The sequence below is a fragment of the Schistocerca cancellata genome, chromosome 6 (genome assembly GCF_023864275.1).
Source record: "Schistocerca cancellata isolate TAMUIC-IGC-003103 chromosome 6, iqSchCanc2.1, whole genome shotgun sequence".
Classification (NCBI taxonomy): Eukaryota; Metazoa; Arthropoda; class Insecta; order Orthoptera; family Acrididae; genus Schistocerca; species Schistocerca cancellata.
This window is the reverse complement of record NC_064631.1, coordinates 427,497,972-427,519,697: the sequence shown is the minus strand read 5'-3', so window position 1 is coordinate 427,519,697 and position 21,726 is coordinate 427,497,972. Positions and strand designations below refer to the sequence as shown.

General features: G+C 44.8%; 1 protein-coding gene and 1 non-coding gene across 2 annotated transcripts in view; both read right to left on the bottom strand.

Moving 5' to 3' along the window:
• LOC126088363 (uncharacterized) overlaps positions 1 to 21,726 on the bottom strand; it is an 859,329-nt gene that overhangs the window by 782,777 nt on the left and 54,826 nt on the right. The gene's annotated exons all lie outside the window — the stretch shown is intronic.
• Trnas-cga (transfer RNA serine (anticodon CGA)) lies at positions 19,052 to 19,125 on the bottom strand. The gene has a single exon. It is a non-coding gene; the product is annotated as a tRNA-Ser (tRNA).

The following is a 21,726-nucleotide window of genomic DNA, read 5'->3' as shown; positions in this document are numbered from 1 at the left end:
CGCCAGTATCCTGCCGATATGGTTGTACTATCGGTCGGAGGATGTACGTACCGTACAGCGGTTACGGCGCCTTCCATGACCACCAGCGGCGTACGTCCTTCCCACATAATGCCACCCCAAAACAGCAGGGAACCCCCAACTTGCTGCACTCGCTGGAGGATGTGGGTAAGGCGTTCCGCCTGATGGGGTTGCCTCCAAACGCGTCTCCGACGATTGTAGGCGCTGCTCATGCATCTTTTGGCGGGTTTAGTGACTTCTCTGAACGGTAAAAGGGACTGTGTCTGTGATACAATATCTACAGTCAACGCCTATCTTCAGGAGTTCTGGGAATTGGGGTGAAGCAAAGCTTTTTTTGAAGTGTGTATAAATTTGTCGAGGTGTATAAATAAACTGTCAAAATTTTACTGACCTATAGAATCCGTTTTATGTAAGCAGCACGCGCAGCTGTAGCAGGGAAAAGAAGGGACCAGCGGAAAAAGGCTACTGTCTCAGCGCAAAAAAGGCGAATATGTTCTCTTTAATACACTCTGACAGAAGAATGGGTAACTAGCTTCCTCAATCATTCCCCCTTCCTCAACAAAAATTTTGGAGTTGGAAAATATTCGACTTTTTTGTGCTGAAAGTGACTAGCAGAGAGATAGCGACAGTCGAAGAGAGGGATACAGTGCCGAGAAAAAGAGTGTGAGGAGAGAGTGATGAGTTATGGCGGAAGAGAAAAAGTTGTAATGAAAGAGAGAGAGAGAGAGAGAGAGAGAGAGAGACAGAGAGACATGGCTGAATACAAAAGCAGGGTTAGCCATAAAAAGGCGAGATTCTGATTGTCAGTGAGAGGCAGTGGCAGTAAAAGAGAGAGATGAATGGCGACATATGCAGCGGGAGCAAAGGAGAAAGGGGACAGTGGAGATGAAAAATACAAATGAGTAGAGATAATACAAAGTTTGGAGGCGTCTGATGAAGATGGGGGAACTTTTTTTGGATCGCAGTTTTAAACACGTGGATATAGGGGGAAGATAAGTTGGACCCCTCCCTCTAGAATTTTTGAGATGACTAGGTATGTTGGAGACAGTAGCAGTGGGAAAGAAAGACAGAAGGAGACAGTGTATGTGAGACGACACGTTGGTGTTAGTATATACAGTAAATTAGTGGTAAAAAAAGGAGACCGTGAGTGAGAGAGGTATATAGACAGTTGTTAGATGTTGTTAGATGGAGATGCCCAGTGTGAATGCTTAACTGCTAAGAGACACTGGGTAAAAGGGTTTAGAATGTCCTGTGTTAAAAGAGCTCGAATATATCATAATATTTGCAGAGGAAGGCGGAATGAGGATTGAGGATGCTGATTCGATTTTTTCTATCAGATTCTATTAAAGAGGAACATATTCGTTTTTTGTGTTCCGACAGGAGTATTTTTCCGTTCATAACAAAGTGCTCAAAAAATAGCTCTGACCAACGTTCGAATTTTGCCACATACATGTAAAGGCCCGAGTTCAGGCATACTCTCTACCAATTTCCCGTCACTACATAGCATGCTGATCGTTTCATTTATTTTCACGTTTAAGCAGTGAAATCTTCTCCACGTAAGCGTTTTTAAAGGAGTCGACAGTTACCGACTGCACCATGCCAATCAGTACGTGTGTTAATGTGCTTTTTATAGAAAATATTTAAGTCTACTTCGTTTCTGTACGATTTGCTCTTTGCTGTTCTAATTATTTAAATTAACTTATCTTCCGCACGTCCTTGGAATACTGGCTTGCGGTTTGTAAAGCAAATAAAGGTGCTCACGTCTCTGGTGAGACAAGGCCGTTATACACTCCTGGAAATTGAAATAAGAACACCGTGAATTCATTGTCCCAGGAAGGGGAAACTTTATTGACACATTCCTGGGGTCAGATACATCACATGATCACACTGACAGAACCACAGGCACATAGACACAGGAAACAGAGCATGCACAATCTCGGCACTAGTACAGTGTATATCCACCTTTCGCAGCAATGCAGGCTGCTATTCTCCCATGGAGACGATCGTAGAGATGCTGGATGTAGTCCTGTGGAACGGCTTGCCATGCCATTTCCACCTGGCGCCTCAGTTGGACCAGCGTTCGTGCTGGACGTGCAGACCGCGTGAGACGACGCTTCATCCAGTCCCAAACATGCTCAATGGGGGACAGATCCGGAGATCTTGCTGGCCAGGGTAGTTGACTTTCACCTTCTAGAGCACGTTGGGTGGCACGGGATACATGCGGACGTGCATTGTCCTGTTGGAACAGCAAGTTCCCTTGCCGGTCTAGGAATGGTAGAACGATGGGTTCGATGACGGTTTGGATGTACCGTGCACTATTCAGTGCCCCCTCGACGATCACCAGTGGTGTACAGCCAGTGTAGGAGATCGCTCCCCACACCATGATGCCGGGTGTTGGCCCTGTGTGCCTCGGTCGTATGCAGTCCTGATTGTGGCGCTCACCTGCACGGCGCCAAACACTCATACGACCATCATTGGCACCAAGGCAGAAGCGACTCTCATCGCTGAAGACGACACGTCTCCATTCGTCCCTCCATTCACGCCTGTCGCGACACCACTGGAGGCGGGCTGCACGATGTTGGGGCGTGAGCGGAAGACGGCCTAACGGTGTGCGGGACCGTAGCCCAGCTTCATGGAGACGGTTGCGAATGGTCCTCGCCGATACCCCAGGAGCAACAGTGTCCCTAATTTGCTGGGAAGTGGCGGTGCGGTCCCCTACGGCACTGCGTAGGATCCTACGGTCTTGGCGTGCATCCGTGCGTCGCTGCGGTCCGGTCCCAGGTCGACGGGCACGTGCACCTTCCGCCGACCACTGGCGACAACATCGATGTACTGTGGAGACCTCACGCCGCACGTGTTGAGCAATTCGGCGGTACGTCCACCCGGCCTCCCGCATGCCCACTATACGCCCTCGCTCAAAGTCCGTCAACTGCACATACGGTTCACGTCCACGCTGTCGCGGCATGCTACCAGTGTTAAAGACTGCGATGGAGCTCCGTATGCCACGGCAAACTGGCTGACACTGACGGCGGCGGTGCACAAATGCTGCGCAGCTAGCGCCATTCGACGGCCAACACCGCGGTTCCTGGTGTGTCCGCTGTGGCGTGCGTGTGATCATTGCTCGTACAGCCCTCTCGCAGTGTCTGGAGCAAGTATGGTGGGTCTGACACATCGGTGTCAATGTGTTCTTATTTCCATTTCCAGGAGTGTATTTGAAGAGCCTGGCCTTCGATGAGCAATAGCCTATGAATTTCTCACAGGGCCGTCCCAACCTATAGGTCGATTCCATAACCACTGTAGTGACCAGAATTCGTCATGGAACATGCTACAGTATTTTGTCACAAGTGTCACGTCGAGCATTTGCCTACCCATGCTATCTGCCTACCGCCACAATCTTTGTTCCACCACACTGCTGAAAGGCATAGCCTACGATTCAGATTAGCACGCTTTCAGATCGTTCAATGAAAACTGTTAGGTTATTCTGGCCTTACTTCCGGTTGCTTGACAGTTCAACAGTTCATAGAAACTATTCAAAAAAAGAGATCACACCTCTGCAACTTTGATAAGGCGGCAGTGGAACATGATACTGTTCCTGTTTTGCTTACAAGGCGAACTCCCTATCGCATCCCCCTCAGATTTAGCGGTAAGACTGCCCTGTGGACATCCCGTCAAAATCTCAACACCGATCGAGCATGAAAACAGGAAGGAGGTGCACTGAACAATAAAAAAAAACAGTGAACGGTTCAAGTGCAACATAGAGCAGTCTGGAAAAGTCACGAGGTCATGGATACGTGGTCTCAGTGTTGGACTGTAACGCGGGCGAGTTGTTTTCAAAGCTCCATTGAAATGAACGCAACACTTTCGTAATCACACGGTTCCTCTGTGCTCTGTCAAGACATATATTTTTACATTTTTGAAGTTGCATTCCATTTTGGAAGTTTTGACCCTGGAATTCCTTTGTTGTAAAAGACACTGAAGCAGCAAAGGAACTGGTAGCCGTGCGGACAGAGGCATCTTGTCACGGTTCGCGCGGCTCACCCCGTCGAAGATTCGAGTCCTCCCTCGGGCATGGATGTGTGTGTTGTCCTTAACGTAAGTTAGTTTAAGTTAGATTAAGTAGTGAGTAAGCATAGGGACCGATGACCTCAGCAGTTTGGTCACATAGTCCTTACCACAAATTTCCAAAAAACTGGTGTAGGTACGCGTATTCAAATACGGAGATATATAAACAGGCAGAATACGGCGCTGCAATCGGCAAAGCCTATACAAGACAACAAGTGTCTGGCGCAATTGTTGGATCGGTTACTGCTACTACACTGGCAAATTATCAAGATTTAAGTGAGTTTGAACGTGGTGTAATAGTCGGCGAATGAACGGTGGGCCGCAGCATCTCCAAGGTAGCGATGAAGCGGGGATTTTCCCGTACGCCGGCCGGTGTGGCCGTGCGGTTCTAGGCACTTCAGTCTGGAACCGCGCGACCACTACGGTCGCAGGTTCGAATCCTGCCTCGGGCATGGATGTGTGTGATGTCCTTAGGTTAGTTAGGTTTAAGTAGTTCTAAGTTCTAGGGGACTGATGACCTCAGATATTAAGTCCCATAGTGCACAGAGCCATTTGAACCATTTTGAATTTTCCCGTACGACTATTTCACGAGCACACCATGAATATCAGGAATCTGGTGAAACATTAAATCTCCGACATAGCTGCGGCCGGAAAAGGATCCTGCAAGAATGGGACCAAAGACGACTCAAGTGAATCGTTCAACGTTCTGATAAGCAGAGCCGTTTGGCATTCTTTCCCTATTCGGAAGAAGAAGGGTGGGAATACGTTACAGATGCAGGGATTTCTGGCAAGTCCGTAGATATAGTACGGAGCTCCGGATTAGGTCTATTCTCGTGTGATTCTGAAGAGGCGGTCTCGGTCGTGGGAGTCACGTCGGAGGGAGTGCTGAACGCTTTCGAATCTTGTACAGCAACCGACATGTTACCATCCGGTCTAAATTCTGGGAGGTGAGAGGCCTCCTCCAAAGGTATCTATTCAGTAAATCGGAGAAGAGAAGATGAATCGCCTGACTCCTCACCATCTTGCGTCCATCGACGCTGGTTTTGAAGTGCAGGTGAGGGCAGCGCGGAAGCTACAGTGGCGAATACCCTACGCGAGGACAACAGCGGAAATGTGCTAGGACCATCACGCAATGGCTCCCGTTGCTCCTCATTAACTTGGGTAGGCACAATGGTTGTTACTTGGGGAACCAGATCCGCTAAAGTTAGTCTTTTTAGATGTTCATAAGCGGATTTTAAGACCGTGTACGGACGTGTCCATTCTCATATATAATACAGGTCCCTCCTTGTCCTGTGTAAATTATATGTACCCGTTATCCAAACCATGTGCACGGATCGAACTCCGCTATCAACTTGTAAACCATGTTGAGTGGACCAGCGTTCCCACAGTATATTTCGTTTGTTACGAAACTGGAACAGAAGGGTCTGAAGGAAACTGTCATCAATTTCGGGCGGAAGGTTAAACACCCTTACATGCGTAATACTACTTCCACGTTTTCCGGAATAACCGTGCCATTGGAGCCGTCGTGATGAGTGAAAGAGACTTGCTGTTCGTGCCGCAAGAGGAGCCTGACAGCCAGAAGCGCGTCTAGCAGTTTGACATAAAATAAACACGATTCAGAACCGAAATAAGCCGTGTGAACCTGTCCTGAAGTGATTGATCTTATCTATAAGCCATTCATGAATTTATAACGGATTTGGCAGCACATGCCGCTCGCACTTGTCAAAACTAAAACTGACGGTACCTGTGCGTGGAACGTTCCTGGGAACCACGGACGACATCACGGCGCAAGACAACGCCGCGTCAAAATTGCATCACATACGCGAGACACAGACAGGCAAACAACGAGGTGACGCTCACAACGACTTACACGACACTGAGGACAAACAAGGAAACTCTCGCAGCGCTACGATAGAGGCGGGAAACGGCAGACTCTTCTCGCCCGGTGTGCGATGTTGCACTTGTTAAGCTTGGACCGTTCACTGTTTCTATTTTTCTTTTTTCACAGTTCAATAAGCATTCTTCCTGTTTTCATGCTCGATCTGTGTTCAGTTTTTATCCGGTCTACCCTTTGGGCCACCTTACCACTAAATCTGAGTGCGGTGCGATGGGGAGTTTCCCTTGTTAGTGATGGGGTCACCTTTCATCGGCAGGGCACATAATGTTCAGTATGACTGCTGGCTCCAAATCCAGGCAGTACGACTTTGCTCTTTGATGCGGTGTTTCGGGAGTCGAAGATACAGGTAATAATGATGGCCCACAACGTTTCGGCTGGATCAGACGCAGTGGAAGATGCCACCCGTGAGGTAAACAGGCAATCGTCTCATAACATTCTTTCATTCTCTCATGATCATGGTTCATACTTAAAAGAATTATTAGAGATGGGATAAGGCTACCAAAAGTCGTGTAGTAGTTCATTGTGTTGTTGGTGACAGATACGGTATATGAAAACTGACATGATCACACTACGTGCTCGTTGAGGTCATTTATTGTGCAAGGCTTTGAATAAGTTCTTTTTATACTTATACATAAATGCCTAAATTTCTGCGATACCTTTTCCGATTTTCCCTCCTCGACTCAGCCGGCTGTCAGTTAGTTCATTTTCGTGTGTGTGTGTGTGTGTGTGTGTGTGTGTGTGTGTGTGTGTGTGTGTCAGTCGCCATTGGTGGCCCACCACTAATCAAATGGTTCAAATGGCTCCAAGCACTACGGGACTTAACATCTGAGGTCATCAGTCCCCTAGAACTTAGAACTACTTAAACCTAACGAACCTAAGGAGATCACACACATCCATGCCCGAGGCAGGATTCGAACCTGCGACCGTAGCAGTCGCGCGGTTCCGGACTGAAGCTCCTAGAACCACTAATCAGTATGCGACTGTATTTCTGAATAACAGCCACAGTCAGACATTGTTTGGCACACAGAAACAGTATGCAGCTCCCATCTCAGTCATTTTCATAACACAATCGATCGGACAGCGAATCAGAGAGGACTGGTTTCACTCAGAAGTCCATCCCAGGATAACAATTCCAACGAAATACAAACGTGTTTCTCGTTCACTTCCAATGCCACGAATAAGTATAAACATGAGAACAATTTTGTAACAACAAAACAAGGTTCAAATTCGTCAAGCTGTGGTCTTTGACGATAAATAAAGCAACTGGCGTTAAATCACCGACTCCGCGATATTCAACAGTGTTCAGATAACGTCAGGGCACGACGACCGTTAAAGAATTTCGAATAAGCAAATCAAACATTTTGGATAGCTGACCAAGTAGGGGAAGGTGTGCTAAAATGACCGGGGCGGCAAAAGTGGCCACAGCATATTTTTTTGCCCTAAATAGTGCTGCTGCTTAGTGGGAAGTGGTCGGACTAGTTCTAGTATGCGCTATCACATTTGTCAATGACTTTGACACAGCAAGTTTGTTCCGTTATATTTTAGTAAACAATTTCTGGTTTTCAGTCGGCTGTCCTAATGTAAGTAAGTTATATTAATCTTGTTATCTCACTGATGTTTAGGGTAATACTTCTTTACCATATCAGTATTTCAACAAAGTCTTTTGGACTACAAATGTAGTTCCTTGTTGTTCGTTTCTGTTTGACAGTTTCGTCTATGAACCACTAATGCCGGCATGGCGTTCAATCGGGAAAGGTGGCCACATTACTCGTCGGGAATAGCGACCAAGTCGTTTACCCTGGTAAGGGATAGTTACTTACATATATCGTGCGTAGCACTTCAGGTTTGATTTATTTTCAATCCCTTTTATAGAAAAAGCTATCGCTTGGCATTCTATCGATTGAATTAATTTACATTATTTTAAACTGTGTTCGTTCTAATATATGTGGCCTAATACAATAATTCGACTGAAAACGATATGGCCAAGTCGCTTGATACTGCTTCAGATACTAGGACATGAAGACACCTACAAAGTATGTTCGAAAATCAGAACAACAAACATGGGTTCCTATTGCGATGGAACTGATCACATTACGTCCATAGGTAGGGAAAAGTGACCACTTCGTAAGCCTTCCGAAAAATGCACCTAACTTCTTTGTATTATTTTCCTTTTCACCTATAAATATTTGGTGTGATACATTGTAATATGTATATTCAAAAAGCGTAGGCGCTATCGATAACCATAGTTACGTGAAAATTCAGTTTTCCTTAGAGTTGCCTTGTTACCCCACCATCCCCTATAGGGCTGTGAACATCTTTTTAAAGCAGTGAACGTCAGAGAAACTAGCCACCTACATGAAGATGAGCGAAACGTTAGGGAGTAAAAAACCAAGTCTTATACCACAACCACAATAGGTGAATTGAACGAATTTTCTACTACCTTGAAAGCAAAGTTACACATAACGGATGACGCAAGGAGAAATTAAAAAACACAGGTAAAGAGTGCACTCACGGAGAAAAGACGTCTACGGGTAACAAATATCGGCCACAATTTGAGGTACCAATTTCTGAGAATGTTCGGCTGGAGCGCAGCATTGTATGGCGGTGAATCATGGACTGTGAGGAAACTGGAAAATAAGAGAAACGAAGCACTTGAGTCGTGTTGCTATAGAAGGCTTTTAAAAACTAGTTACATAGAAAAGGAGGGAGGAGATATTCCGCAGAGTAATTGAGGAAAGGATGATTGTGGAAATCACTGACACGAAGATATGATCGGATGATAGGACTCGTGGCGAGACCAAGAAACAGCTCCCATGTTACTTGAGGAAGCTATAGAGGGTAAAAGTTTTAGAGGGAGAAAGAGGCTGGAACATATCCGACAGATAAATGAGGATAATGCGTGCAAGTGCTAGTCAGAGATGGGGTTCGATTCCCGGCGGGGTCGGGGATTTTCTCTTCCTCGTGATGGCTGGGTGTTGTGTGCTGTCCTTAGGTTAGTTAGGTTTAAGTGGTTCTAAGTTCTAGGGGACTTATGACCACAGCAGTTGAGTCCCATAGTGCTCTGAGCCATTTTTTTAGTCAGAGATGATGAGGAAATGGCACAACATAGGGGGTCGTGCTGTCTTGCATCAACTGTCACCAGATGTGACTTCTTCTCCTTTTGTTAGATCAGTCGGGATCAGTTCTCTTTCTCCATCTTCCGAAAATATAGTCAATTAGTTTCACTATGAAGGGGCAGTGTCTGTCCATGTCTACAATCCACGGGACCCGGAGTTCGTTCATAGCCTCCCGACGTACATTTTCTCTCTGTTGCTGAAGACTTCTTCCTTGATTATCCTCTCTGTACATGAAATTTTAGCACTTTTCTCCAGCACCGTCCATCAAACGTCTGTAGTCTTTTCCGGGCTGGCTCCCCTGCTGTCCATGTCTGGGAGCCATACGGGGCAACGCTTGGTGTTTATAGTCATATCTTCTTTTTGTTTGTGAATGCTGATTCTGCTTGTGCTGTTCTGTACCTAAACTCCTGGCATAAATCACCATTCCCTGTTACTCTAGAACCTGGGTTCTTAAGGGTGGTGAGTTATTACAGAGACTCTCCACCCACGCATGGGTTTGCTGCTATTGGTACCTTATTAAATATGAGGATTTCACTTTTGTTCTTATTTATTTTCATACTAAATCTTTCTGAAAACAGCTGATACATGTCTTCTATGGGCTTTTGGAGATTGTTTTCATATTCGTGTAACACTCGTAATGTAACAAGGTCGCCGGATGTGCTTGCGCCATTCTGACAGGAGCAATTTCCGGCCAACAACAGTGCAGCGCATTCCAGATCATGGTTGTAGTAATTTAACCGGGCTTTAAAAAAATGCAGATTTTTTTAAAAAACTTACAAAAGAATCAGAAACCTTAATAAAACCCAACAAGGGCAGCTCGTTTTGTATATTCGCGAAATAGGGGAGATAGAGTCACAGACATGATACGTGAATTGGAGTGGCAATCATTAAAACAAATGCGTTTTTCGTTGCGACGGGATCTTCTCATGAAATTTCAATCACCAGTTTTCTCCTCCGATTGCGAAAACATTCTGTTGGCACCCACCTACATAGGGAGAAATGATCATCACGATAAAATAAGAGAAATCAGGGTTCGCACAAAAAAATTTAAGTGTTCTTTCCCCGCGTGCCATTCGAGAGTGGAACGGTAGAGAGACAACTTGAAGGTGGTTTTCTTGAACCCTCTTCCAGGCACTTTATTGTGAATAGCAGAGTAATCACGTAGATGTAGATGTAGAACTAAATTTAATTATGAAGATTTGAACCATGTGCAGAATGTTATAAAGACTTACATAGATTGAAAAGAACTATCATATTTATTGAAGGCACTTACTTATTGCCATAATAATTTATTTTAGTAATATAGTGTTTTAAATTTTCTTGCAATATAAGAAGCAGAGCTAAATAACTTTTACACTCCCAGAAATTTTGTTTTTAACTTGATGTAGAATCGTAGTTACTATACTGTACAATTTACTAATGTTTGGAGGCATGAAGAAATTTTTAGATCTTAACTAATTCCTCGGGGATTTTCTCTCCTAAATTATTTAGTGATCTTGACCAAACAGACCCCTAGTGGAGAAGATTCTCTCAGTGGATGCAGTGCCGCGAGGACAACAAAAAAAGCAGTATTAAAAACAATTGTAAGAATTCGATATTGTTTTGAATAAATTTACAGTATGAATTTGAGTTGAAGAGTTGAACTAATTAATCTTCAATACGAAAAAAATCCTTAAAAAATAACACGCAAAAAACTCAATTTACCCACGGGTGATTTCTAAAAAAAACCAGCTTTCCCTTGAACCTGTTTCAGAGGCTTTTTTTCTGGAAAATGCTATTGCTGGGCGCGCAGGCAATTTCTTTCACTCGCTACCCTTCGAGAGCAGGGAGATTTTTCAGATGGAACCGTCGGACCAGACCATGGAACAAAATTGCGAGTCCGAAAACTACAAATAATTAGCACACCCAGCAATCTCCTTTAATGAATAAGAGAATGAGGACTGATAAAGACTCCTCTTAAACCGAGATATGTCTCGATTTAAAAGTAATAGTAGTGGCCGTGCGGTTCTAGGCGCTACAGTCTGGAACCGAGCGACCGCTACGGTCGCAGGTTAGAATCCTGCCTATGGCATGGATGTGTGTGATGTCCTTAGGTTAGTTAGGTTTAATTAGTTCTAGGTTCTAGGCGACTGATGACCTCAGACATTAAGTAGCATAGTGCTCAGAGCCATTTGAACCATAAAAGTAATACAATATCTTCATATTGTAACTGCGGAAGAGGTATAGCTTGTGATGGGGGTTTTAGCGATTGCCTGTTGGTTCAGTTCAATACAGAGCAGTTATGTGCAAATGGACATCAACCTGCTAGAAGCAATGTGACAGGACTTCACTTTAGACAGACTGTTGTTCTACGACGGTCGTTTCCCATTAGTTGCATAAGATTGCCTGTGTAATAAGTTGTGTGGAAGTATGGTGACACACATGAAATATGCTTCATAGAACGTTTCTCCCAGATATTTGGTCATAGGAGTAGCATGTGATTAAGCGTGACAGTATTAGGGTACTTGTAGCAAGAAACTATCTTCGATATTCTGCGTTCTTGAAATACTAAAAATAGATTTCCCTTGGTAAGAAATGTTTTACTGTGAGTCAGGGTGCAGTCATCACCATGACACGTTACCAGATGTCTAGTTCCACTGTTCACACGAAGATCAGCCAAACCTGCTTTCACTTTTTTCCAGGTGATAAAACCGAGTGGCGATCTCTTATTCAATAGTTAATTTGTTTATGTTGTATCCCAGAATGTTGCACTGATTTACCCACTCCACAAAAAGAGTGACAAGACAGACCCTAATAATTACGGAGGTATCTCATAATTGCCAGTCACTTACAACGTTCTCTCGAAGGCATTTCTCAACAGACTACAACCATACGCTGATATAAAAATAGGTGCACAGACGTGGAACCTGCGAACATCCCTGAAGGTCAGTCAGACGAAAACACTGCAATCACGTTCTTTGACTTCAAGGCCTACGACTCCATAGACCTGCAGACTATCTTTAACACACTAGAACAATATGGAATAGGCATAAAAACACGAGCACTCATACAACAGATACTCACAGATGCCACTTCCAAAATAAAATTTATGGGAGAAATCTCAGAATCATTTGAGGAACAAACAAGTGTCAGAAAAGTATATGGTCTCTCACCGCTTTTATTCAACAAAAATTATCTAACAATGGGAAGAAAAGTGGAAGGGATACAGTTAGGAACACCTGCAAACAAGGCTGTCACAAAATACTTAGCATTTGCATATGACCTGGAAATACTCAGCAGCAACAGACAAGAAACAGGAAACACTGGAATACTTACATGAAGACTCTGTCAAAACAGGTCTATATATGTCATACGAGAAAATGCAATACATGGGAAAGAGGAACAACAACACACAAGTCATTCACGCTAAATACGGAATGATTGAGAGAGTGGAAAATTTCAGGTATCTCGGGGAATATATACAAATAAGCGGATCAAACAAGGCATCCAACGTAGAACGAACAGAAAAATTTCATAAAGCGTACAAATTGACATGAACGTACTACAATAAAGGAAATATATGAATACACGCCAAACTCGGCCACTGCAATACAGTCGTACAACCAGAAGCACTGTATGCATCAGAAAAGACCACAATCGGAGCATCAGTTAACACAGAGACAGAAAAAATAGAAAATAATTTTCTCAGAATATTTTTTGAGCATTATACAGAGATGGTATATGGATGAAGAAACCAACCAAAGAGTTATACGAAAACACAGACAGACTCACATACATGATCAGAAAAGGCCGACTAAGGTTCCACGGGCCCGCCCGGTTAGCCGTGCGGTCTAACGCAGTGCTTTCCGGGCGGGATGGCGTGCCGGTCCCCGGCACGAATCCGCCCGGCGGATTTGTGTCGAGGTCCGGTGTGGCGGCCAGTTTGTGGATGGTTTTTAAGGCGGTTTTTCATTTGCCTCGCCGAATGCGGGCTGGTTTCCCTTATTCTGCCTCTGTTACACTATGACGACGATTGCTGCGCAAACACTGTCTCCACGTACGCGAACACCATAATTACTCTACGACGCAAATATTTGGGTTCACTAGTCTGGTGTGAGAAGTTCCCGGGGCGGTCCACTGGGGGCCGAACCGCACAATAACCCTGGGTTCGGGGTGGGGCGGCGGTGGGGTGAGTGGACTGCTGTACCCTGTTGTGGGGTTGTGTACCACTGAGGGCTACGGCGGGAACGAAGCCTCTCCGCCGTTTCTAGGTCCGCATTTCAGTACAACACAGTACAATACAAGGTTCCATGGTCACATACATAGAATGAACAATGACACTCACAAAAAGGATTTTTGAAGTGGTAAGCAGCTCAGCTATAAAAACTAGTTGGTTTCAGGACATAGAAGGAGACCTAAATCAAGCAGGAATCAATAGGGAAGTGATAAATGGAGAAGAAAAATTCCGAAAAAAATTATGGACACGAAATTTTATATAAAGGGAAGGAAGAAAACAGAGAAAATATGGTCAGAGCAAAGAAGAAAGGAACACATTCAAAGAATGAAGAGATTTCGGGAAGAGAAGAAGAAGAAAGAAACGAAAAAACATTTGAGTAATCATGTAACATTCTAGTTAAAGATCGTCTTAAGGTCAACCATGTGTAATAACAATAATATCTCAGAGTCAGCACGTGCCTTTTAACAGGTCTTTAGTTAAACATAAACATGCATAGTCTGTGGGGCAAAGTGGAAATGAAAGGGAGGTGCTAAGATAATAAAGAAGCTCACACTGCAGAGAAGAGAAGAATACTTGTCACAACCACCTGGAAATCCGCATAACCATATACACTGCAATGCTAAGCATTTTTATTTGTTCTCCATGCTTAGTTATACCTCCAACATATTTATCTTTACATTAGTTTATTGCAGCGTCACAGTATATGTTGAAGAGTGATGGGAAAAGGCTGCATCCGTGCCGATAACATATATTTTCTCTTGCAAATTTTACATCATAGTCTGACATTTTGACAACTGCTATCTGATTCCCTTAACTCAGGGTGCGTGATAGAAAACAAGACATGACAAAAGTCCTTTAAATGTTCGAATCCTGTCATTGTTATTCTGCTAATACCCTCCGCACCCACCACCACCAGAAAAAGGCATGAGTACCGGCATTGTGTATATTACTAATCGACTATCGCGGAACCCGATACCAATTGCAGGTTGTCTACCTACGAGCTTCCAGTGTCAGCAAAGGTTTGATACCGAATATTACACCCAATTACTCGCCGAATCTAAAAAATGTAATTGCTGTCAGATTCTGCTCATTAGGGGATATAATATTTTCTCAAAAGCTTAACACAATAAGACAAGTATTACAGTTAAAAACTGTATGTTTGTCTTGAGGCAACGTAACTCATGCCGCGCAAACACCTGGACTTTATTCATCCAACAAATGAGAATAGGGCCCTTAGCTACTTAGAACAAACTTTTTGTGGCTGGCAGTCCCCATGAAATTATAAAAGGAAAAAAAAAAACAGTTTATCGCTTACTTTATTTTCGCTGTTCATGTTGTAAAACTTCAGCATTAGACATGACGATTTCTTACTTCTTTACTAACAAATCTATTCGAAATACAATTTGCATTTAGTATCCACGTTTACCACTGAATGTACCTGCAAAATTATGTCATTGTACAACACGTAGTTCATTGAAATATAACGTCATAGACCTTTAGATGAGTGTAAAACTAGCTTCTGGTTGTGCAAAAAACTTCAACATAAGGCATCACGTTTCAATTTGTTACTTCCTTACTACTAACTCTATCATTAACATACTTCGCAGACAGTACCTGCGCGTGTCGCTGAATGTACCTGCAAAATTATATTATTCTACGACGCATAAGTCAGGAGATTTTTGATGGTGTAAACATTAATATGTGCGAAAAACTTCCTTTGCTTAAAATGGAGCGCAAATTATCCAGACTAATGAAAGCACTTAACGACTTCGAACAACTACAAGAATAACTTCAAACATTTTCTAAACTTTCCTTGCTTAATATTTAACAACGTATACGCAGTGTTTCAGAAGTGATGGCCAATATTTAAGGATATGACAGGAATGGTCATTCGAAACAAAAAAGTCAAGTGAACATGAGCTCAAAAACGCATACATTAAGGGCTACGAGCCGTTATTGATCTTCGATACTGTGAAACAAATCTCTTATATTGCAAGCTCTTTGCTTTCCATATTTTGGGAAGTGGTAGTATGGACCAAGACAAGAAAAAAATGTCTAGTAAACATATGCTCTAAAACGCATGCCTTAAAATTTATGAGCACTTGTTCATTAGAAGAGTTACGTTTCAAAGTATCTAAGATGACCAGTGCTCATAGTTCTCAAGGTTTTCATTTTGGAGCCCATATTTACTGGACTCTTTTTTCTTGCTTTGGTCCATACTATCACTTCCCAAAGTATGGGAAATTATTTCTCAAGTAAAGACCTGGTGTGGGTTATTATATAGCAGGTCGTAAGTCGTGTGATTTTACGTGTTATATGACACACATTCACTTTCTTTACTAGCACATTTTTTGTCGAAAATTTTACAAAAGGATAAAATAACAAATAAGATACATAATACGTTTTGGATGTATTTTAAATTGAAATCAAAAGTGTATTTAATGGAAGAATTAGAAGATGACAGTTTGGTTGAGATATGATGTGACAGTTCTTTCCTTTATACATTCTGCGTGTATGGTTACGTCAGTTAGAGATGTTGTCTTGACAGTGGTAATACTTAATTTAATGTATGTTAGATTATAATGTATTTTGGAACTTAAGGTAACAGTGGAAATTGCGAGTTGATTTAAAATGCCATAGTAAGCTGCATCAGGTGCGAGTGCTCGGTAAAACTACGTGCCAGTCAGCCCTGATGCAACGAAAGAAGAATAAATGTCCCATCTTCAGACAGTATTACTTGCTACGAAATAGTATAAAAAACAGCTACATAAAGAGTTATATTTTCAGACTGATTTGATTTAGTGTTGTAGAACCTTCACTTACTTTTGCTATGTTTGCATGTATATCTCGTGTTCACTTCCCATGCGTGATATAGAATCGTAGTCCGCGTCTGTGCTTGTGCCTGTGTCATTTACTACGTAGTGCTGATCTGTGCGACGTGGGGCCTGTCTTACTCTAGCGTAAATTCTCTCCTGTTTGTATGCCACATATAGTGCTATCGATACTTCGTCTGCGATGTTGTTTATAGAGTTCCAGTCATCTTGTTTGTGTATTAACTGTCCTATGTCCTGGTTTCCAAAACTCTGTCTTATGTGTCCTAGGACATCGCAGATGAGCACTATATGGAAACCAAAGAACTTGCCGTAGAAGAGATTTGTTTCACAGTACCAAAGGTCAAGAATTGCTAATAGCTCTTAGAGGCCATGTTTACTCGACTTCTTTCTTTCGAGTGATCATTCCTGTCATATACTTGAATATTGACCATCACTTCTGAAGCACCCTGTGTTTAGCACATTAAGTCAGTTGTAAAGTAATCAGCCGTTTGAAGCTGTTTAATACATGAGGGGTTTGCTGGCATGATCAGAGACCAAAACTCCTTGTCCATGGGCCGAGCATTGCTCCCTGCGCTAGTGCTCTGCGCCGACTGGAGTGGCCACGGAGAGGCAGCGACAAATGGAAACGAAACGTCGCGCCGGCCTCGGGCGTCATCAGTCTGGACACAATGGGATTGGCCGGGCAGCGACAGCGGCGCTTCCCGTAGGCACAGTGAGGCGGCGCGAGGTGAGCCGGAAACGGACGGCGGAGCGGCAGGGCGGCGGTCCGTGATTGGTGGGCGGCGTTTATCGCGAGGGCGGCAGGGGGTAGGGGACGGGGGCGGCGGTTCGCGGGGCGGCTATCGATCCGGCGTCGGGGCGCGGCGCTCCGCGGCGCTGGCCCGCAGACGTCCACGTCCCGGCCCCAGTGGGCGACGCGCTCACCGTTCGCTACGAGACACCCACAGCACGCACAGCATCTGGGGCCTTACCGTACTCGGCGTTTCGATCGTAACATTCCACTTAACAAGCTGTAATAATAACTAGGAACCTGTAAACATCTGGTCAAAAATACCCAGACACCTGTTAGGACATATTAATATCGGGTGTGTATTCCGTTCGCCTTTATGATGGCGTGAGCTCTGCTGGAGACATCCCTTCAATGAGGTATCTGAATGTCTTTGGAGTAAGGGCAGCTCATTCTTCCTCAAGGCCCGAAACCAGAAAAGGTAGTGTGCATTCTGAGCCCCGGAGCGAAATCGATGTTCTGAGTCATCGCAGAAGTGTTCTGCAGAGTTCAGGTTGGGACTCTGGTCGGGTCAGTCCATTTCAGGAGTGTCATTGTCCACAAGCTATTGTTTTACAGATGATGCATTACGAGAAGCCGCATTGTCATGCCGATACAGTCATCGTCTCTGAAGTGTTCCTCTACTGTACTCAGTGACAATAGGCGAAATGTGTTCGTTTCTTTCCACATTCAGCATTTTCTTAAGCGTAATTAGAGGATCACATTCTAACCACGATTGATTCCCCCTTACCCTAACACCACCTCGTCTGTACTTCACTGCTGGCACTATACGAGGTCTCTTCAAAAAATTCCGGTATTTTGCCCACAAAATTTTTCTGCCCGTACCTTTTACCTATTATGTATGGTTTCCTTCTAAATGCTCTCCTGCACAACCGATACACAGCTCCCAGTGCCGTTTCCGCTACCGGGAGCTGTCTTGGTATGCCTCTTGCTAGATTGCACGAAGCGCCGTCTGCGAATCTTCTTCTATCTCGTCTATCGTTGTTAATCTTACTCCTTTAACGGGGTTTTCAGATTTGGAAATAAAATTGTCTGAAGGGGCCAGGTCTGGAGAGTACGGAGGATGAGGCAGCACAGACATCCGTTTTTTCTGCAATAGTCACGCAACACCAGGGATGAGTCTCTGGGTGTATTATCGTGACGCAAGAGCCATGAAATTTCTCGCCACATTTCAGGCCGTTTCCTTCTCACATTTCCTCGCAGACGTCGCAACACGTCCCGATAATACCATTGCTTAACAGTTTATCCATGAGGCTCGAATTCATGATGAACTAATCCTTCAAACAGAAAGAAAACTCTCAGCATACCTTTGACATTCGACCTGAGATGACAAGCTTTTTTTTGGTCTTGGAGAACCTTCCCCGACCTCGTGTGAAGATTGAATGTTGGTCTCAACATTATAACCGTAGACCCACGTGTCATCATCCGTTATGACTCTTTTAAGGAACATCTCGTTCTCATTTGTGTGATCCAATAGCTCCTCACAGATTGTGAGGTGAACGTCTTTCTGGTCTTGACTCATGAGCCGTCGGACGAAGTTGGCGGCAACACGATGCATTCGAACATGCTGTGTCAGTATTTCATGATATGATCCAACTGAAATGTTACGTTCTTCTGCAATCTTTTGGACAGTGAATCTTCGATTGGCACGCACAATTTCTTTGACGTTCCTGACATGAGCGTCGTCGGTAGACGTCGAATGGTGCCCTGGACTAGGGTCATCTTTAACTTCCGTCCGGCCATTTTTAAAACTTGTGAAACATTCGTAACGCCTAGTACGGCTTAAGCACTCATCACCGTAGGCTTTGTGCATCATTTGGTGTGCCCCCGTAAAGATGTTCTTGTATTTTACACAAAATTTAACGCAGACGTGTTACTCCTGTAACTCTGTCATCTCGAAATTCGCAAACTGTGCGACACAACGTTCCACTCAGTACAGCACTGAACAATAACTAACAGACATACAGCAATGAATCTTCCAGCAGTTACACATTAAACACAGGCGTGTTCAGTGATTCCAACCACATTTCGGTCTAACACACCATTCGCGCGAAATTACGATTGTTCCGTAATTTTTTGAACAGACCTCGCACATGAAACTTCGTGGCAGATCAAAACTGTATGCCGAGCCGAGACTCGAACTCGGGACCTTTACCTTTCGCGGGCAAGTGCTCTACCAACTGAGCTACCCAGCACGACTCACACCCCGTCACCACAGCTTTACTTCTGCCAGTACCTCGTCTCCTACCTTCCAAACTTTACAGAAGCTCTCCTGCGAACCTTGCAGAACTAGCACCCCTGAAAGATAGGATATAGCGGAGACATGACTTAGCCACAGCCTGGGGGATGTTTCCAGAATGAGATTTTCACCCTGCAGCGGAGAGTGCACTGATATGAAATTTCCTGGTAGATTAAAACCGTGTGCCGGACCGAGACTCGAACTCAGGACCTTTGCCTTTCGCGGGCAAGTGCTCTACCAATTGAGCTACCCAAGCACGACTCACGCCCCGTCCTCACAGCTTTACTTCTGCCAGTACCTCGTCTACTACCTTCCAAACTTTACAGAAGCTCTCCTGCGGACCTTGCAGAACCAGCACTCCTGAAAGAAATGATATTGCGGAGACATGGTAGAGCACTTTCCCGCGAATGGCAAAAGCCCCGAGTTCGAGTCTCGGTCCGGCACACGGTTTTAATCTACCAGGAAGTTTCATATCAGCGCACACTCTACTGCAGAGTGAAAATCTCATTCTGGAAACATCCCCTAGGCAGTGGCTAAGCCATGTCTCCGCAATATTCTATCTTTCAGGAGTGCTGATTCTGCAAGGTTCTCAGGAGAGCTTCTGTATAGTTTGGAAGGTAGGAGACGAGGTACTGGCAGAAGTAAAGTTGTGAGGACGGGGCGTGGGTCTCGCTTGGGTAGCTCAGTTGGTAGAGCACTTGCCCGCGAAAGGGAAAAGGTCCCGAGTTCGAGTCTCGGTCCGGCACACAGTTTTTATCTGCCAGGAAGTTTCATATCAGCGCACACTCCGCTTCAGAGTGAAAATGTCATTCTAGATGACTCTTAGTCGCTTGTCGGGGGAATGTTTTATAGATGTTGCTTCTTGGGACAGGAAGTCAGAGTGAAGCCGTCGTGGCCATACTTGGAGAAGTTGACAAAAATGATGTCAATCGCAGGCCTAGAGCAAAATCCACTTGTCAGGAAACTTAACAGACAAAAATTTTCCTGTCGTTCCTGTGGGGGGGGGGGGGGGGGGGTCATCCCTACCAGATCAATTCGCTGCCATCATCGGAGCACCCAATGCAGGAGATGCGCTGGAGGCAACTTCAGAACAAAGGCCTCTGGTTTTCGTGGTGGAACGAGAGGCCACTTGTACACTTAAGGCACCCATTCACATCCCGTTTGTCCACCGATCCAGTCCGCCGATCCAGTCGCCAACCTGTCTGACACTATGTGGACACCGGCAATTGCTTGCCAGACCCTACATGCCTGCACTGACGGACTGCAGGCGGGCAGGCAGCGGTCGGGAGATGCAGGCACAGGTGCACTAGTCGAATAACTGACTGTAGACGCAACGCCCACACACACACGAATGGGTCGTGGTCGACCCACTCTGTGGATGGGTCGGCAGACTCGTCCGCTTGTGTATGAGGCGTTTTTACAGTCATGCAGATGTCTCCGTGAAGGATGAGCTTCTGCTTCCGACGTCAGGTGCACATGCTGCTGAGGTCAATGACGGCGCAGCAGACCACATTGCAGTATGCAAGCATGCCCTGTATGTGTAGTAAAATTCTGCTGCAATTGATCCTCTGATTACTCCTACACTGAATGGAATTACGTGTATTGTTCTCTCATAGCTTGTGTGTTCAAAGTCATTCAGAATGTATGCAGTTTTTAAAGGGTTGCTATGGTTATAAATTATTTTGCAGGACCAGCCCAAAGAATAGTTTGGGACTTACTGTTCTCACCCACTTTGCAACTTTGAAATCAATATGCAGTCACAACAGTGTTGGCCAACCATGAAATGTCTCTGATCAAGAGCATTTCTACACACATCGAAAAACGTTTTGCATCACCCCGGTTCCCAGAACTCCTGAAAACAGACGTTGACTGTGGATGTTGTATCACAGGCACAGTCCTTTGACTGTTTAGAGATGTCACTAAACTCGCCCAAAGATGTAAAAAACCATGCCTGAGCAGTGCGTATTAGACGGAGGGGGTCCGACAGCTGATTAGTTACAGTCTTTCCACCAGGATTGAGACAAACGGTTCTTCCTGTCTGAAATTAGGCCATGCCTAGATGGCCAATACCGCTGTTAGATCGGGTCGGCATTGTTGCTTTGTGCCAGGAGGGGCTCACAACAAGGGAAGTGTCCAAGCGTCTCGGAGTGAACCAAAAGCGATGTTGTTCGGACATGGAGGAGATACAGAGAGACAGGAACTGTCGATGACATGCCTCGTTCACGCCGCTCAAGGGCTACTACTGCAGTGGATGACCGCTACCTACGGATGATGGCTCAGAGGAACCCTGACAACAACGCCACCATGTTGAATAATGCTTTTTGGGCAGCCACAGGACATCGTGTTACAACTCAAACTGTGAGCAATAAGCTGCATGATGCGCAATTTCACTCCCGACGTCCATGGCGAGGTCCATCGTTGCAACCACGACACCATGGTACAGATGGACCCAACAACATGCCGAATGGACCTCTCAGGATTGGCATCACGTTCTCTTCACCGATGAGTGTCGCATATGTCTTCAACCAGACAATCTGTCGCTGAACAACTTAGACAC